The sequence below is a fragment of the Jaculus jaculus genome, chromosome X, assembly GCF_020740685.1.
Source record: "Jaculus jaculus isolate mJacJac1 chromosome X, mJacJac1.mat.Y.cur, whole genome shotgun sequence".
Classification (NCBI taxonomy): domain Eukaryota; kingdom Metazoa; phylum Chordata; class Mammalia; order Rodentia; family Dipodidae; genus Jaculus; species Jaculus jaculus.
This window is the reverse complement of record NC_059125.1, coordinates 76704102-76725308: the sequence shown is the minus strand read 5'-3', so window position 1 is coordinate 76725308 and position 21207 is coordinate 76704102. Positions and strand designations below refer to the sequence as shown.

General features: G+C 34.2%; 1 protein-coding gene and 1 non-coding gene across 6 annotated transcripts in view; both read right to left on the bottom strand.

The window, feature by feature from the left end:
- Positions 1 to 21207, bottom strand: part of Dach2 (dachshund family transcription factor 2) — a 556554-nt gene that overhangs the window by 180875 nt on the left and 354472 nt on the right. The gene's annotated exons all lie outside the window — the stretch shown is intronic.
- LOC123456864 lies at positions 10969 to 11075 on the bottom strand. The gene has a single exon (XR_006634737.1). It is a non-coding gene; the product is annotated as a U6 spliceosomal RNA (small nuclear RNA).

Below are 21207 nucleotides of genomic sequence, written 5' to 3'. Positions count from 1 at the left end.
ATTTTAAACCACTCAATAGTTGCATTGTTCATTTCAACTTACATTGTTAGTATCACTACTAAAAGATGGAATGCCTTGCTTAGAGAGAGGAGGAAACGGGGTAAAGCACTAGGTAGTCTCCTTGCCCTTTACCCTACTCATAACTAATACACCAAAGTAATTAAGTAACTGATACTCTACCTTTATAGGCAACATTTGTAGAATAATTACATTATTTTTGCATTAGTACAAGACAGATTTTAAAATACTCCATATTATAATAAAAAGGTATAGATGGACATAAAAAATTTAAGTATATAAATTTGAAATTACTCCTCCTATGAAATTAAGGCCAGGTTTTATTACAAAAAAAATACATAAGCACATACATTTTTATGATAGGTACTAAAGTCATATGGTTAAGTCACAGTACAACAAGGCCCACCAAAAAGTCTATTGAAATAAAATTAGTTATGTTTGATAGTGTCTAAAACTCTTTCTCTTAGTATACATTCATGGGCCAAAATGAGGTGGATATTGCTATTTTTTAAATTAGCATAGAAAAAATTAGGTATCATAATTTAAAACTAATTTTAGATGATTCTCCCCCTCCCCCCACTTGCCCTCCTATTCCCTTGTGTCCCTTGTATCCTCCCCACCCAGTCTCCCTTCTTCTTTCATATCACATTTGTCTTTTTAAAGTAGCATTTAAGAATTGAATGAGATTTGTTCTAACATAATAATGTGATTCAAGGTCTGAAGAGATTGCTTAGCAGTTAAGGCTCTTATCTGCAAAGCCAAAAGACCCATGTTCAATTTGCCAGGATCCACATAAACCAGATGCACAAGGTGATGCATGCATCTAGAATTTGTTTGCTATCTGCCCACTTCTCTCTCTCTGTCTCTCTGTCTCTCTCTCTTTCTCTATGCTTCTTCTTCTCTCTCTCTGTCTCTGTCTCTGTCTCTCTCTCTCTCTCTCTCTCTCTCTCTCTCTCTCTCTCAAGTAAGTAAATAAAAGTAAAATATTTTTAAATGTGGTTTGAGGACATGAGTGAGGTATTGGTTGTTCAAAAAATAAAACATAATTTCCATTAGAGGATCTTGATTCTAACATGTAGGATGAATTCTTAACAAAAATTATGAACCAAAGAGTTTAACTTAGAACATCTAACTGAGTACATTGGGGAGAATAGTTATGATTCAATTTTACCACTCTTTACTATACATGAGCAGACTGTAATGAGAAAAAATTTTCGCCAAATTAGCTTTTCTTCAAATAATGTTGAAAAAATGATTTAGGGAAATATTATTTTAGTTTTTAAGCCCATAATGAATATTTACACATTTTTAATATGGTGCCAGAGGTTTTGTTGCCCTATCCAGTTTATCTTCATTGAATTCCATGGACCCCAAATGATTTGTTCACCCTAGGACAGAAAAATGATAGTAATGATTTAAACAAAGGTACTCTGTTTAGTTGCCAAATAAAAATATATCAAAAAGTTTCCTAAATCTATATAAGCTACTCAGAACTGGTTCCCAACTACAATATTTATCTAATTAATCATCTTCACTGTTTTTACTGTAAAGGATAGATATCTGATGATGGTTAGATTCTAATTCTATTAAAATAAAAGTTATGGGGCTGGGCATATGGATTAGTGTTTAAAGGTGCTTGCTTATGATGTTGGCTGGTCTAGGTTTGATTCCCTAATGCCCATGTAAATTCAGATGCATTAAGTGGTGCATGCATCTGAAGTTCATTTGTGGTAACAAGGGTCTCTGTAGCTCACACTGATCCTTTCTCTTCCTCTCTCTCTCTATTTGTAAATAAATAAAAAGAGTTTTAAAACTTTAGAAAGTGAAAGTTAAATATTCTGAATGAACTTATAGACAATTAATTTCAAGTCCAATGTTTATACAAAAAATGAAATTAAGCATATTGGTGAACAGGTATCCTTACAAACTTGTAATTCATATAAAATATAAGTTCCAATATGCATTTTTTGTTCTAAACAAATTATACCTATATGATTTTGGAGAAAGTAGTATTAAACTACTAAAAATTATGTTAAAATTATAATATTGGTGCAATAAAATTTAGGAGCTATCTAGTTCAAATTCTTCACTTTACAGTTAAGGAACATGGCCTCTCCATAAATCAGGTATATAGGGAAGATATGGAGCAAAGGCCCATGTTTTCCTAATGTGGGTTGCAGATGTCTGTTAAAATCATAAAATGGCTCTAAACTGAATTAATGAAAATCTCTAAAGAATAAAATTTACTTACCACATGTAGTCATGTATTGTTAGTTGCCTTTTTGTATCTCCTTGAACTTGTCTCAAAGCTTAGAGACTCTGTCTATAGCTCTTATGTTCTGTATTGCCTCATGGTCCTTATGTTATATACTTAAAAGAAAACACTGAAATCCCATTTGGTTAGCCTTCAGTAAAGTGTCAGAATACCTGTGTTTTCTGTAAAAACCATACTCAAGTGTAAAATACAGTATAAAAATGGCATGTTTTATTTTATATTATCATAATAACTCATTCTTATATAACTATTGGGACACAATCTTCAAGATTCTTTTCAATATACAATGGGTGGAGTTTAGGGGGAAAAATAACCCTGGCCACAACAGTCAAAATGAAGTCTTAGAGACAGAATACATAGACTAAAGATAAATTAAAATTATGAGTAGTATATTTACTTGGAAACCATAATTTCCATGTATATCAAGCAAGGAGAAACTCAATAAAATGAAGATGTTTTTAAAAACCAAAGTACTATAATTAAAGGTAGATATATAGATATATATCTTTGAAAAAAGTTGTTATTTTAGTCACTGAATCTAAAAATATCTCCTTTACAATAAAGTACATATATTTAAATCATTGAAATAGATTTGGAGATGAAGAGATTTAGTATTTCTGAGAAAACATACATATTTTACACATGTTCATATTTGAACATTTATTTCTTTAACTTCAATACTTTCTACCTCTATTGGACAAGCTTAATTATTGGATAAATGTATAGTCATTGTTATTGACTGTATAACATATACACACACCACTCTATACTCATTCTGCCTTATTCTTAACAAACATAAAATCATTTAATTTGTATTTCTTTCCTTGAAAAACATTTCACTAAAGTATGGTAGACATGCAAAAAGATACAGGTACAAAATATATACAATTTGATTAGTTTGGAAGTAAACACACACCAAGAAGACTACCAACAAGATCTATTCCAAAAATCTATATAATCACCTCAGTAATGTCACTCTAATCTACTTTATTAATTTGCCTTTGCAAATATACAACATAAAATCTATCCTTGCAAAAATTCAAATATATAATCTCATATATCCAGGCTTGAAAATATGCAATGTTTTGTACATTATGACTAACAGATGTCTGTTTCATTGTCTTTCACTCCTTTAGCATAATTTACTCAGCTTCTATCTTTGAATATCTTATATTAAGCATATAACTAATATGCAATATATATCCACTGCATTGATTATTTCTCCTAGCATACTATGCTCTGACTCCAACAATGTTTCACAATTTTGTATTTTATAAACAAAGATGAATAATCTTCCATTGTATATAGTATAAATAGACCAAATTTTCTTTATCCACACATTTAATGATGAACATTTAGATTACTTCTCTGTCTTGGATATTATAGAAAGTACTATAATTAAAATAGATATGAAAACACTCATTTGTGATCTTAATTTCATTTTGAGGGGATGTATATTCACCAGTTGTTGCTACCCTTTATACTTGAGCTGTAAAATTCCACGTATGTTCTGAACATTAGCCTTTGATTATATATATGGTTTTAAAATATGTTCCCCCATTTTATCAGTTTTCTTTTCTCTATTTTGATTAATTGCCTTTTCTGTTTAGGAGGATTTTCATTTGATGTAGTCACACTTGTCCACTCGGCTTTGTGGCCTGTGCTTATGGTGTCATGTCCAAGAAATCATTTGCCAAAGCAAATGCCAAGAAGATTTTTTCCTGTTTTCTTGTAGGAGATGTGTGGGCCTGCAGATTGTGTTTTAAGTTTTATATTACCCTATGTTTCTTATAGTAAGTGGTTTTAAGTTTAACTGAATTGAAATTGTTTCTTCTTTGTATTTAGTGAAGAGTCCAATTTCCACTGTCAGTGGATATCTAGTTTTTCTAATACAGTTTTCTTTGCCCTCTTCTTAACCTAAATGAATCTCTATGTATGTCTGTGTATGTGTGCATTTGATTGACAATTCTTATGTCTCATTAGTATGCCAGGCCCTACTTCAGGCTTAGAGTATTCAAGAAAGAATATCTAAAGTGACCTTTCAATTTTATAGGTGAAAAACTCTAAGTCCTAAAGAACAGGACTGAGGTAGGGGCTTAATATAACCATTCAGTAGTAGGGCAAAAAGAACTCTCATCTCATGTCTTTTCAACAAAATGCTTTGTCCATTAATCCCCACATCCATAATGCTGATTTTAACTTCTTTTTTTACCATCCTCTAAAGTGGATCTCGGTCACATGGGTCATTAGACAAAATAAGGGATAAAGTGTGGTATATAATTTTTTTGTGCTTCAATTTACTCACATGCAAAGTTACAATGTTGAACTAGATTGCCCTAAAAATCCTTTGAGAAACATTGATTCTATTGAGATATTTTGTGTTTTAGATTTTTTCTGAATCATCTGTACTCTTTATTATCCACATATGCTCTAAAAGAAAGGATTCTTTTTTTTTCTTTTGACAGACACAGAGAGAAAGACAGATAGAGGGAGAGAGAAAGAATGGGCGCGCCAGGGCTTCCAGCCTCTGCAAACGAACTCCAGACGCGTGCGCCCCCTTGTGCATCTGGCTAATGTGGGACCTGGGGAACCGAGCCTCGAACCGGGGTCCTTAGGCTTCACAGGCAAGCACTTAACCGCTAAGCCATTTCTCCAGCCCAAGAAAGGATTCTTATATTCCTTATCACAACTAGCAAAGAATAAGATTTAGTAATTTGGTATATTTATAGTCATTAAACTAAAATTGCATATAATAAAACAAGGCAAAAGCCACAAAAGTTGTGACTTGGGTTATCAAAAGTGATCTAACAAAAGTAAGAAAATTTGAAAATGTTTTAGTTTCCAAATTAATTATACTGTGCTCATCACTTCATATTAGCTTGAAAGCTTTTATATCAAAACTGTGAACAAATAAATTATCTAAAGCACTATGTGTAATCAAATCTTGAGGTTTACAGTTAATTAAATGAAATGGTGAGTCAGTTCATTGTAATATGGTTTCGTACTTAAAATAGCATTTAATTAAATTAACAGTTGAGACATTCCAATAAGTAATATACTTCCAAAAATGACCAGTAATTTACATCTGCCAGATTCGTTCAATCTACTCCTCAAGAACTGTGCATTGACTTATTTGTTATTTGCATATAATGCTACTCTGGTGCAAGTATGTTGTACTAAAACATGAATAATAAAACATTTGTTGGTATGAAGTGTTAATGTGAGATGTATGCCACATTGAACAGAGTAGAGAAGTTTTGAAATTCACTAAAAATCAATTGGGAAGCTACTAATCTCTCCAGGAAGAGGTAGCGTTCAAGTTCATTTTCAGGTGGTGCTGAACTGTGCTCAGAAAAAAAAAAAAAAAAAAGTTTGAACCCTAAAAAAATAACTCGTGGAAAGCCATATGTATCTGGGAATAAAAAAGCAGACAAAAATCATGTGTAAGTAGTTAAAGACTAAATATGGCTCTTCTTGACAGTAGTATTAATACACACAACATTAAAGAGAATTAGCTCAATTTTATGAGACATAAAGGTTGACAAAATATAACTATATGAATTTCCCACAACAGTAGATAGAACATGAATTTAGCCATCAAATGCTATGGGCAGAAGAAAATTGATTTGGTTGAGTTACAGATAGGTATTAAGAGGGGACTGAAGTCAGAGTAGGGAGGAAAGGATGGTACCACCATGTGATGTTTACAAACAAAATAAGTCCATATCTAATAACAAAGAAATGAAAAAAAGAGACGATACAATCAATCTGCAATAATGTCCAACTAGCCCTACACAAATGACAGATGGATGGGTGAAGTACACTAAGACCATGAAGTTTCAGTTCAGAATAGAGCCAGACAGGCAAATGACAATTAGGAAGGTTGGCAATGCAAACAGCACAGCACTGGAGAGGGCAACCAAACCTGGGCTCAAGAGAAGACTGGTTGCTTTTTTGCACAAATTACTGTTCCACAGCCTTAAATGTCTCACAAAATTCCCAGTTGCTAAGCAACTGTGCATTTTTCTTGCAGACCCTATTGAAAGAAACAGGCATTTAAAAGATTCAAAGTCTAGTAATCTTTACAAATATTCCTATCACATCTGTTTTTAAACAACATAAGCAAGAAAGTAGTAACATACAAAACCTGTTTTATCAACATTTTTAATCTATGTCATATTGCACTTGATGTTCCACAAAACATTTGAAAAACAGGCTCTTTTTAGCAATCTATCGCCTTAATCACTCCACCACCTCATCATGATAAACTCTTTCTAAAGGCGACTAACCAGAAGAGGAATAATGCAAAAGCAAAGTTAGACCACACTTTGTTTGTGAGAATTAAAAAAAAAATTCTCTAGCAATTACCTATAAACATACTCTTTTGTGTTTCTTATGCTTATTAACTCAATTAATTTCGACAAAATTTTCAAGAGGAGAATGATAATCTGTTTTAGATAAGAGGACTATGAAGCACAAACACTGAGTAAATTTTGTGATGTCAAAGAGAAGCTAATATGCTAATAATATTCAACATACAGCTTAAATCCAGGTATTCCAAATTTCATTGCTTAATTTTTTTTCCTTTTTTTTCTCCTTCACCTTTATTGGTTTCCTTTTTTTTTCTTTCTTTTTTTCATTCTTTTTCTTTTTTGGCTTTTTGAGACAGGATCTCATTCTCGAAGCCCATGTTGTCCTTAAGCTCTATGTGTATCCTAGGCTGGCTGTGAACTCATAGGACTCTTCCTGCCTCAGCCTCTCATTTGTTGGGATTACAGGTGTGAGTCACTATCCCTGGTTTTCAAATTTCTTCAATAAAGAATTTGAAAGCTTTCTTGTTGTTGGTGTTGTGTATATTTATTTGAAAGTGACAGGGAAAAAAGGGAGGAGTGAGAGAAAGAATGGGCGCGCCAGGGCCTCCAGACACTGCAAAGGAACTCCAGACACATGAACCCCCTAGTGCATCTGGCTCATGTGGGTCCTGGGGAATTGAGCCTCGAACTGGGATCCTTAGGCTTCACAAGAAAGCATTTAATCTCTAAGCCATCTCTCCAGGCCTGAAAAGTTTTTTATATGCTATATTTTATCATCAGCTTCTTAAACATAGGATAGAATACCTATTATTAGCTCTAAAATAATAGAACTGCAGGAATCAAATTCTGAGCAGTGATGCAGTAATTATGCTTGTAAGTGATATGAAAATGCAAATTCAAATGTTTAGTTCTTTTATTTCCTATATTTGAATATTTAGTTGGGTAATAATCAGGTATACATGTCATTGTTGATATCATTTTAAATTGAGAGTGTCCTAGATTTTTGTACTTAATATTAAGAGAATGATCAATTATCTTGCATGTAACTTTCAATAAAGCATTTTTTTTCTAAGAAATTTTTAGCTACATGAACTCTTCTAGTAGAACTTATACACGTTTTATTTATTCCTACGTCTTTAAAGTTGATTTATTTGAGCCTTCTGATAGTATTACAAGAAGTTTCAAGATAACTGTTAGGAACCTTCCAATTATAATCTTCCTTGGGTAGATGATTATTAAACTAGTAGTTGTATGCCTAGTAGATCCCAATGTAAATCTCGATAAGAACATAAATTAGATGTAGAAGAGTATGCCATTACACACATACCACTAAGAAGGACACTGTGTAGAGCTAGTATATGATTAGGTGATTTACAACGTAGCACAATCATTCTGTTTTCCAGAACTCTGTCACAGTCTTCTTTACAATAAAGTCAGAAAGAGATACAAACCATCTTTTTTATTTGTGACTGATCATTTTAGTTTGCTAAAAGGACACACTAACTCAAATGGATCAATGAGGTTCTTTATTATGATTGTTTATGTACACAGCCAATAAATGAAGAAAGAAAATTATCATATTTGGCTAAACCATGTTCTACTAGTTTTTCTTCTTTTCAGTTGATTTGTGCCCTTCCCCATTTTATTATCATAGATCCATGACATTATTTAGAGTCTCTCCTTCCAGGAAGAATACAGTAACTTGATCAAGCAGAATGACATAATTCTTGGGCTTTCCAGAGTCAAATTATAATATCATAATGTTCTATAGCATCATTCTATCTACTGAAGATCCATGTAACAAAACCCATTTAACTTTTTGCCAAAAACACAGGGTCTTTATTTTTACTTTTGTTTGAAACAAGTCATGATGCATCTCTGGTCCTAGTACTTTCTAATAAAACAAAACTGAAATGGACTTAAAACTCACCCACTATGGCTCAGGGAATTTTGCAGAGGAGGAAGCAGAAAGATTTTAAGAGCCATAAATTGACAGATTGAGACATAATACCCAGAGGCATTCCCTCCCAGAAAAATAACAAACTACTGCTCCCACAACACAAAAGCCACAACCCCATATGGAATACCTGCAACCCCACTGAGGAGGGTCCCCAGTGGAATGGGGGAAGGGGCAAGAGAAAAGAGTGTACCAACATATAATATATGCATACAAAATATGTTGTTAAAAGTAATAATTAAAACAGAAAGTAAAATATAAATTAGTTACATTTAGTTCACTGTAATTAAATTAAAAGTATAAAAAAAAACTTTGTAAAATACCACAAAAGGGCTTAGGAGGTGGCTCAGTGGTTCACTTGCCCAGTAAGCTTGAGGGCTTGAGATTCTCTGAGTTTGATTCCTCACTACCCACATAAACAACTAGGCATAGCCACACATACCTGTATCCCAAGTCTAGTAGGGAGCAAGAGCATAGAGAATCATTGGGACATAGGGGTTGACTAAATCTGCACCTCCAGTTTCAGAGAGATACTCTATCTCAGGGAAATGGGAATGAGCAGTAGAGAAGGACACTTTTGGCCTTCCATAACCTTCAAGTTCATGTGCATATAACACACACAAACATACACACACATACCTAAACACAAGTGCATGCACACACATACAGAAACACACATTCACACACAGAAAATAAATAAATTGCCCCATAATAGAGTCATATTACACATAAATTATGGGTTTTCTGTTTATGTTTGAATTGTGGTTACTAGTAATTGCATCATAGCCAGAATTTTCTGAAGCAGATTTTAAGCAGTATTTGTTCAAAGGTACATCCCAAGTCTAAGGCGCATACAATGGCTTTAAAAAGATAATTTTTTCATAAATCCTACACTACTTGAGCTTCCTTAGTATCTCCCATCCTCTAACTCTTTCCCCCTCACTAGTATGTGCTACATGCTTTTATTAGTGGTATTTTCACAAAGATATATTTCACCGTGAGTTCCTTCTAACTCTGTCTCCTGAGTGCTGGGATTAAAGGTGGGCACCACCATGCTGGGCCTAAGCAATCTTTACAACAATACTTTAAATTCCACCTTCAAATTTTTGCTTAACAAATGCAAATGTTTGCTTTCTTTGAAATTTTACAGGATATTACCTAGACATATACATATGAACAATCATCACTTTCTACCAGGTAACACAATTATATTTATAGGAAAGCCTCACCTTCCCACCTCAAACCAAAGCTGCGAAGGCTACTCAGTCTTCCACAATTTTGTACTTTCAGAAAGAACTAGAATATTGCTCCAGAGGTAAAGAAATCATTATTTGATAAATAATGGCTTGCCATTCTATGAAACTTGGGTTTAATAAAGGTGATAAGAAATAGAATGCTGACTTACATAAAGTGAAATCACAAAAAAAAATGTTTTCTTTTTCAATTCATGTGTTTTGAAACTTTTTCTATACTTTATTTCTTCAATGACATAAAGAATTAAATTATATACTATTCCCAGGATGTACACAATCATTTCAAACAAGTTTTTGGTCTTTCTAAATATTAAAATTCAAAGAACTATTTTCCCCTAATTAATCATGGAAGAGTTTCGACAGGTGAGGAGAAAATTACACTAAAAATAAAGAGCAACCTGTTATAAAATTACAGGGTATTTTCTTCAAAGACCTAAAGAGGCAGCAGACTGACCAGTTAACATGTTTCTACTGACCTGGAGATATATTTTTTTTCCAGTTAATAGCTTCTGAAGAATGCTTCCTTTTGATTTTTGTCCCTGACACAAAAATGATTGTCCCATTTAACAAGTCTTCTATCACATATATCAGAGAATCTTATTTACTCACGCACTACTGGAATATTAAAATACAATAGAGTGATTGTCTCTGGAAGAAAAATTTAAAGATTGACTTCTATTTAACCCAAAAGGGGTTGAGATCAAAACCCAACTTTAATATATGTTGGACTAAGGTCATACTCCTAGGAAATGGAACACTGAAGATGAAAGAAAAGAAATAGGTTTGTCTTTTGATCTCTGCCAAGTCCATTTGGCATTGTTCAGCTTTTATGTAATATGTCAGTTTTAGGTGATATCATGATTGAAATGAATTGGCTTTCTTCTTGAAGCTTTAATAGTTATATATTACTTTAACATTTAGTAAAATTTAGTAAAACAAACTCCTACCTTATGATCTGACACCACAGCATTAGTGGTAAACAGATTTTCTTCAACTGTAACTACCACTACCATATGATAGATACAATAGATTTACAAAAACATGAAAGGGAGTTCAAAAATTAATTATTATGAAAGAGCACACAAAATTGGGAAAAATTCACTAATATTTATAAATAATAAAAAGTACTTATTTCAACTCCCATCATTTAAAAAATATATAGAATGCTTCAAAAATATGCATGTCATGCTTGCACAAGGGACACTCTAATCTTCTCTGTATTATTCCAATATTAGTATATGTGCTGTGGAAGTGAGCACAAGTCCCATCATTTTGAGTGAACATTTTCTATAAGATATAACAGTTCAACTGTCATGTGGTAGCCAATATGTGAGATAGTTATTCATGGTACACTAATATATATGTCAAACATTTAAAAATAAAATTTGCATTCATTATTTCCTTTAATCATAAAAAATTCTGCTAAAAATGAAAGAGCAATTATGGTCCTTCTAAAATAATAAAGGAAGAACAGGATAGATTCATTACCACGGGCAAGACCCATGGGCAAGACCAAACAGTAAATAAGGAGGAGGAAAATATTTGAACCAAACATTATCTAACTCCACAATCCTGTTCTTCTTATACTGGTTGTAAACATTAAAATGCTAGATCAAATAAGAATTCATACTTCTATGAAATCATTTTAGTCTCAAAATTATAGCATCTCCTTAGTGATGCTTTCATACCCAGTTCCCAGATGTGGGAAAAAAAATTATACCATTTAATTTATCAAGCACTTTTCTAGAAAACAAATGCCTTCTCAAATTATGTTTTGCCTCATGTTTACAGATTATCACTGTAAAAGTTGAATGTATTGTGTCTTATTTCCTAAAGCATCCAAATAATTACTTCAATGTGCCATTTCTTACCACAAGAACAAACTGTCTATCAGTGTCTTCATCTTGTAATGATTTGGAAAAAAAAGAATAAAAATTTTTGAGGTGACAGCTTCCCATCATTTATCAAAAGCCTTTACACAGTAGATTTTTCTAAGCCTCTCCACAAACTTCAGTGATTTTAATGAGAACTTGGGGCATCCAAATCAATAGATTAGCTTATGTTTTCAGAAGTAATAAAGAAGGTTTAAAGAAATATCATATATACAACAGGTCTATGTTAACATACCTCAAACATTTAATCTTTATTCAAAGATAATATATGGTTCTTATATCCCACTAGCCTCTAGAAAGAGACTTGTCAATCAGCAAGATTAAGCACTGTCTGTGCTGCAAACTGACAGCTACTCAGAATTTGAGATCCTCTTGAATCTACTTTTCCTTTAAAAAGCCATGCAAAAAATTAGGATATCCTCTTTCTCTTCTTTCTTTTACTTTATTTGCTTGTCAGAAGTTTATTTAGTGCCATTTACTACCCCCTTCATAGTTCTTAATTCTCATTCTTCCATGCCTAACCCTTTTAGTCCTTCCCAATCACAAACATAAGTCAAAGGAGAGAAAATAATAACAGAACACTTAACTGTTCTCTGGAATAAATCAAAATTTTAATATCCTGAGGATAGAAGACGTAGATTAAAATACTTTTGAGGCTCAGAGGAATTAAAATATGTTTGGCATTCCAGGTTCAAAGAGAAAAGAGGCCAATATTTCAGGGTGTCTTTCCAGCCTTCAAAATAAAAGCTCTATAAGGGGATACATGACTGTGAAGAATCTGGGAAAGTCTGCTAACCAATTTGCCCATGAGTTCTTCTAACTATTTGAGAAACAATTAGTCAAACTGAATATCACAAGTGACAAGGAACCACATGCAAGTGTCAATCTCAGCAGTAACCTGATGGAAAAGAATATGCCACCCTAGTCTTTGTTTATGGGCTACTTTAAAGTTAAATAGCTTTTCAACTGTAAAAGCTATAACCATAAAGGACTGGTTGCTAGCTACCTGCAAAGCATGGTGACAGAGAAAGAAGAAATGAAATATTGAGGAAAGTAAAGGCAAAAATAAGGTCAAATTTGATGATTTTAATTCTGTGGCTGGAACGTACCCTTTCAAGTAGCCATGACTATGATTCTACTATCAAGTGAAATCTTTAACTTATGTAAAGTAGTCACTGAGTAAAATGCAGCATATTTTAAATTTGTTGTGATGTTTCCCAATATAATTTATCATTTGAAGTCTCACGAACTACATATATCAAAGTTACAGTAATTTCTTTTGGTATTAACATATTTATTAATTATAAAAATATGACAATTTATAAGTTCATGTAGTTAATTAAAAGATATTTTAAAAATTCACTTGTTCAGTATTTAATTAGAACTGGAATATTTTATATTTTATCCTCCAGATCCTAAAAATAAGATACATTTTCCTTACTTATTTCTTTCAACAAAAATATAGTTTTATAGTAACAGTCAGTATTCATATTTACCTGTATTAGTATAATTCAAAACATTTAGTTTTCAAAAGATGTAAGTAAACTACCAGAGTTGTTCTGATACAATATTTCATGGTATGGTATATATGGCAAAATATTATATTTTATTATATTATTTTATATTTATTTAAATATATATTTACATATAATTATATGTCATTATATATTATATACAACTCCAAATACAACTAATACTGTATCTTCTTGCTCATTTTTCAGTTCAGTTGCACTCTTTGTGTAGGTAAGAGATGATAAGTAAGTTCTGTCCCCATCCAAAGTCCTGCGAAGGACTGTCATGTAGATAAGAATACTCTCAGTCAGGATGCATGAAATGGAGTCTCAGGAATTTATAGTTAATACCAAAAAGTGTGCAATAGAAAATCTTAGAGTAAATAAATGGATATATCCAATACTATGATAAAATAATTTCTCATATTTTCTTTATTCCTTTGCTGACCTCACTATGAAGACACTCACCCAGAATATTCCTGATGGAATGCTTTATCTGGCTTCAGGAATATTTAGTTAATTTCCCAACTGAAAGAAATAAATAAAGATTCACAGAAAGAAATAAATGAAGGAAGAAAGAAACAAAGAAAAAAGAAAAAGAGACAGAAAGAGAAAAAGGGAATATAAAATATTGTTTTAATTTTTTAAATGTTAAAACACAGTTTTCAAATAAAGCATGTATTGCTTTTTCAAAGAAAATACTTTTCATAGTTATTTTATGTCTTTATGTGTCAAGAATATTGATAGAAGCACGTGTTTATGGTGAAAAAAGCCTCAATGACTTTCTGAATATAACCCCAATTTCTCAGGAAATGCAAACTCTAATCAACCACTTGGATCTCATGAAATTACAAGGCATTTGAGCAGCAAAGTAAACTATGAATACAGCAAAGAGACAACCTACAAAGTGGGAGATAATCTTTGCCAGCTATTCATCTGACAGAGAATTTATATCCAGAATACACAAAGAACACAAAAATCAAAACAATAAGAAATCAAACAACCAAATTTAAAAATGGGCTATGGAAATAAATAGACTTCTCAAAAGAAGAAATACAGATTATATATAAACACCTAAACAAGTGTTCTATATCCTTAGCCATGAAGGAAATGCAAATTAAAACTACTTTGACATTCCATCTCACTCCCAGAATAGCTACCATCAAGAAAACAAATGACAATAGATTTTGGTGAGGATGCGAAAGAAGGGGAACCCTTCTACATTGTGAGTGGGAATGTAATCTGGTACAGCCATTGTGGAAATCAGTGTGGAGGTTCTTGAGACAGCTAAATATAGATTTACCATATGATCCAGCTAGAGCACTCCTAGGCATATATCCTAATGACTCTCCTTAGAGATATTTGCACAACCATGTTTATTGCTGCTCTAGACACAATAGCTAGGAAATGGAACCAGCCTAGATGTCCATCCACAGATGAATGGATAATAAATATGTGGTACATCTACACAATGGAGTTTTATTCAGCAGTAAAGAAACATGAAATTATGAAATTTGCAGGGAAATGGATGGATCTGGAAAGGATTATTCTAAGTGAGGTAACCCAGCCCCAGAAAACCAAACATCACATGTTCTTTCTCATATGTGGATCCTAGCTACAAATGTTTAGACTTTTGTGTTAGCTTGAACCAAAATCGGTATCAGAGGCTACTAAGCTAGAAAAAGGCTATAAGGGAAGGAGGAGAGGGAAGGGCTTAAGGGGATGGTATTGCATATATGTAAGTAGAAGAACAAATTACAGTGAGTGGAAAGCCCTAAGTGAGGCCAGGGGAAGAGATTAAGAGAAGGGTAGGGGGAGGGTCAATCAAAATTCAAGATATTCTGAATAAGATATATGAAACCCTAATTTTTGGATAATGGCACATCCAGAAGCCATAGATTGGTACTAGAAAATTTTCAGTGCCAGAGATGGGATACCATCCAGTGAGTTGTTGGCCAGAGAGGTCCCTGTTCCCTCCAAAACATTACAGGCTTTTGCCAAGACCCTTGGTTTCACACAAATAACAGATGGTAAGATCCTATTGCTGAAGATTTCACATGTCTCAATGGCAAGATCACTGAGAAATCAATCTGCTGCTGAGCTGCAAATCCCTCTGTAGACCAGCCAACTGAAAGCTGGAAAAAGCTGCAATGCATGCAGCTCTATGGGAAACAGAAGTCATCAGCGGTTTAAACAGTGGACACTGGAAGCCTCAAGTTTGGCCAGACAGGCCAAATGACTGAACAGATGGAATAGTTGCATGTGTGCTCTGGGGGAAACCAACTGCTCTCTAATTGGACTGGTAGCCTGCTCTATGTGAGAGAATACATGCTTGGTACTGAAAAACTAATCAAAAGCCTATGGACTTCCCCTCCCAGGCTTTATACCCTGTTCTTGCCTGGATAAATGCATGTATTATTTTCACCAAACTGCCCTGAAAGCACTACACTTAAGGTTCATATTCCTATATTAATGCTAATCTCACTTTTGGTTAGAGGAGCTTTTCTTTTCAGATGGTGGTGACCACTGGGATGACCATAAAGGCAACGTAGGGCTGAGAAGTGATGCAGGAGTGTCCAACACAGAAACATCTCTATCATACCCTCCAAGTCTCAGGGTCCATTGCAGAAGAGGTGTTGGAAAGAATGTTAGAGCCAAAGGAAGGGCACCACTCCTTACAATGCAACTTCCCAGACAGAAATTGGCTTTGATCTCCATGACCTCACAATGCCTACTAATACCTACATAAGACCCTCATAATAGGAGGAACAGGTGATGAAATCAAAAAAAGAAACGAACAGAGAGAGGGAGGAGATATGATGAAGAGTGGAGTTGTGAACAGGAAGTGGAGGAGAGGAAGGAATTATCATGATTCATTGTCTGTAAGTATAGAAGTTGTCAATAAAAAAAAATATTAAAGAAAACAAATGTCTCATGCTAAAGAACTGTAGACATTTAAGTGGATGTTCTCTCACCAAAACATTGATGTGGTATAGAGGTAAGAGTAAACACTGAGGCAGTAGGAAAATTTCTTCTCAAACACATTCATCACTGCATTAATAAACTTTTTGTTATTGTAAAAAAATATGTGAGAGCCAGGCGTGGTGTGATGGTGCACACCTTTAATCCCAGCACTTGGGAGACAGGGGTATGAGGATCACAATTTGTTCAAAGGTCACCCTGAGTCTACAGCGTGAACTACAGGTCAGCATGAGCTAGTGTGAGACCCTACCTCAAAAAACCAAAAACCAAAAAAAAGAAAGCAAAAAGAAAAAAAATATATATATATAATGAATAAATTCTAAAGAGAAGAAGGTTATTTTATGTTGTGGTCTTTGAGGTTCTATTCTATGAGAGATGGGGGTCATCGATTGGGGCCTGTGCTAACAGGGCTCACCAAGGCAAGGATTCATCCTGGATCACTAACCTGGGAGCAAAAGAGGATGAGGTATAGATCAAGGTCCCACAATTCCCTTAGAGGGCATACACTCACTGTCCTAACATCTTGAAATGACTTGTAATTTCACTTTATAGTGGAAAAGAAATGTAAAATACAGTTGAATTGTTTCATAAAACAAATTTACATAGTAAAAGCAACACTTCTTCAAATGAAGATACCTCTATTCTGGTACACTTTAAAGTCTTTCTCATAAAGTACTAAGATAAGTGGGGTAATATTAACCATTAATAAAGTGATTTTAAAGCTTTCAATATACATTAATTCTGTTCTTATTAGACAGAAGAATTTGTATGGAACATAGATACAGCATTGTAATAAACAGAGACATTCAAGAACCCATGCTATTATTAGCAAGATGTTAGGTAAGAACTTGCATCAACAATATAAAGGTAATAGTAGATGGTATTTTCCACCTTTTGAGATTTAAGCATCCTCAGTTACTTTATAGTATAACCCCCTTAAATGCAATTCTGTAGAAATGATTGTAGGAATTATCCCATGTTTACTGATGGATAATGCTGAATTGACAAAAATTATGAGCAGTAAGAATTGTAGGGTTTAAAAAACCCATTTTAAACCAGGCATGGTGGTACATACCTTTAATCTCAGCAATAGAAATGCAGAGGTAGGAAGATCACTATTAATTCAGGGCCACCCTGAGACTTCATTGTAAATTCCAGGTCAGCCTGAGATAGAGCAAGACCCTACCTCAAAAAACAAAACAAAACAAGAAAAATTGTAAGCCCTCTGCTATGGTATAAATAACAGTGGCTTTTATTCTTGAGTAGACTCCACAGAAATAGTCAAAAAATTAAGTCTAAATAATAACATGGTAGAAAGGATATTGAATAAAGAATCAAGATAGCACTAGCAAACTATATGATTAAGACTTCTCTCAAATATAAACAGGATTTTCTCTGCTGAGTTGCTATCAGATAAAAAATAAACAATAATTTTTTAAACATTGAAGCATTATGTCCAAGAATATTTTCCCTAACAACTTTTTTAAATTGCCCCTGATTTAAATTCCCTCAAAATTTTATTCTACTATTTTTTCTATTTTTCCAATACTACAAAAAAATTACTCATTACAAGTTTGAGTATAGTGTTGATTTGTTTGAGGTAGAATTTGGGATTCCCAGAACTCTATGAAGTTCCAGCAAAGACAAGGAACCTTAACACAATTATAGCATAATAGCATTGAATATTAATTTAACCATCTGAGTTCATTTGGTGAAAAAGTATGGAAAAAATCAATTGTCTTTCCTTTAACAGACCAAGTTTCTCAATCCAAACTTTAAGTAGGTTTCTTTAAGAAACTAGTGTTCGTATACTATCATTTGTCTCTTAGTAAAATGATGAACTGTGCTATACAGCAAAATCATCTTTTACATCTGTATATGTGCACAGTAATTTTTCACAAATGTTAACATTTACTAAAAGTGTATTCTCCATTTTTCTGTCACAAGGTGCATGTGAATTATATATAATAATGTAAATAATGTTATATGAGTTGGGACAGAAATGTGAAAATAGATCGGGTTCCTCCATCTACTGTACTGAGCAATGTGACTGGTTTATGTCATAGGTACTGAATTATTAATACATGTGCTTATATATTACATTTTATATGAAGGATCAAGGGACCACACCATCTGGTAAGAAGATACCAATGATATTTTATTCTCTGCAAAAATCTGACCTCAGATAGCTCAATAATTAAAACAATTTTAATAAAAAGAATAGGAAATTTATTACATTGTGCCAAAGCATGCTTAAAAACTTATGGTATTTTCTTTTTTTTACTCTTCTCAAACCCAAACTTATGGTGTTTTCTGTTTTTACTCTTCCCAAGCCCAAGGTGTCATCCACTGAGCAGCTGATAGAATACTCCATTAATACATCATTGTCCATGGCTAACATCACACAAGGTCATATTACATTCTTTTAAAAAATATTTTTAAAACCATGTTTATTTATTTTTTTGTAAGGAAAGAAAGAGAGAAAAAAGACAGACAGAGAAAATTGGCATGCCAGAGTTTCTAGCCTCTTCAAATGAACTGCAGGTATATGCACTACTTTGTACATCTGGCTTAACATTGGTACACAGGAATCAAACCTGGGTTGTTAGGCTTTGCCACTAAGTGATTTAACTGCAGAGTAATTTCTCCAGCCCCTTAAAATATTTTATTTTTAGACTTCCAGTTAAGATGGTGATGTAGGTACCATGCCAAAGCAGCCTAGGGGGAAAAAGCAAAAAAAAAAAAAAAAAACTCAGCAAAATATACACTTTTTTTCTAAAACGTGAGTTGTATTGAAATGGCAGAGGAGAAATAGAAGAGATCCAGAGCATCCAGAGCCCACACAGATTGGCAGAAGCAGCTCCAGCAGGTCCATGGACCACGGCGGCAGTGCACCAGAAAGCCACCAGGCTCAGCTTGAGCAGCAGGAAACGTCAGGTGAGGGGATTTTCCACTGACACCAGAGCTCTCCACAAACTCAAGAATTGTGGAGGGAGGGCTGGAGGGATGGCTTAGCGCTTAAGCGTTTGCCTGTGAAGCTTAAGGACTCCAGTTCAAGGCTCGATTCCCTAGGACCCACACTAGCCAGAGGCACAAGGGGGCGCATGTGTCTGGAGTCAGTTTACAGTGGCCGAAGGCTCTGGTGTGCCCATTCTCTCTCTCTCTCTGTCTCTCTCTCTCTTTCAAATAAATAAATAAGAATAATTAAAAAATAAGAAATGTGAAGGGAGAACAGCAATGAACAACAGAGGAGCAGATCACAAGGTAGAAAAACACGTGGAATAGTGAGAGAACTAGAGCAGCATCAGCAGCCTCCCCTCCCCCACCTCCAGTGCCCAGTTCCAGCAAACAGAGCAGTGGTCCAGGGGCCCAGAAACACCAACTTGAACCGACAGTGGGACACAAGCAGAAGCAGAGGTAACTGGGATTATACCAGGGAAGGGTCTCACCAGGTCACAAGCTGACTTGGAACCTCAATAGATCAGAAATCTTAACCTCCTTGTTGTCAGGATTAAGGGTGTGGTTGGGGCACCACACACCCTAAGGGATAGTTAGAGGATCTGGTTGTCATAATACCTACTCTTGGATAAATACTCTGAGCTGTTTTTCATTGAAAGCATGCATTGTTTAGTTAGATTTTAGAAACTATCTGTATTTGGTTCCACTCATCCTCTTTGTAAACTCAAGAAACGTGAAGGGAGAATGGAAGTGAAAAACAGAGAAGCAGATCACAAGGTAGAAGAACATGTGAGAGTCAGGCGTGGTGGTTCACACCTTTAATCCCAGCCCTGGGAGGCAGAGGTAGGATGATCGCTGTGAGTATGAGGCCACCCTGAGACTCCATAGTGAATTCCAGGACAGCCTGGGCTAGAGTGAGACCCTACCTCAAAAAACAAAAAAAAAAAAAAAAAAAAAAAGAACACGTGAAGCAGAGAGAGAACTAGAGCCAGCATCAGGAGCCTCTACTCCCCCACCACCAGTGCTCACCTCTGGCGAACAGAGCAGTGATCCAGCAACCCGGCCATAATACTTGAACCCACAGCACACAAAAGAGGGATACAAGCAGGAGTGCAGTATAATTGAGGCCAAAATCATCCCAAAAAGTAACTGGGATTACACCAGGTCAGTACCCACCTAATAAGCCTGGTATATAGGCCTGAATCAGAAGTGCTAATTGCACCTTACATATGAGGATAAATTATTTGTTAAATCTGATGGATGGTCAGATTTGCCATTAGTAAATAAGCTATATTTTGGACTTGTTGTTCGCTGCTTCTTGATTTATAGTAGCTTTGTTTCCCCTTTTGTTATACATTAAGGAAGGGTCTCAACTGGTCACAAGCTGACTTGAAACCCGCAATAGACCAGAAATCTTAACCTCCTTGTAGTAAGAAGTAAGGGAGTTGGTGGGGCACTACACACCCCGAGGGACAGATGATCTGGTTATCATAATACCTACTCTTGGATAATTAGTTTGTGCTATTTTTCATTGAAAGTGTACATTGTTTAGTTAAATTTTAGAAATATTTCTATTTTGTTCTACTAAGCCTACTTGAATACTCTCATAGCAGGCAAACCCAACACCTAGGGTGACTTTTGGAAATACACTGAAAGTCTTTAGAGCCACACCTAGTGCCTTAAGCTCCTACCCTGAAGATATATAACATCTGATTGATTGATACATCTAATAATATGCAGCTAACTAGAAAATCCAATCATTAAATAATCCAGGATGCAAAAATATGTACATTAGAACACAAGAAGCACCAGAAATCAAGGCAATATAAATCCACCAGAAAGTATTAATGCATCAGAAATGACCTTCAGTGAGAATGAGTTACAGGAAATGCCTAAGAAAGACTGCAAAAGAATGATTATACATATGTTCAAATAAGTCAAAGAAGAAATCAAAGGAATGAAAGAGGAAATAAAAGGAATAAAAGAAAACACAGGACATCAATTTAATGAAATAAAGAGGTCAATACTAGACATAAATAATGAAATAG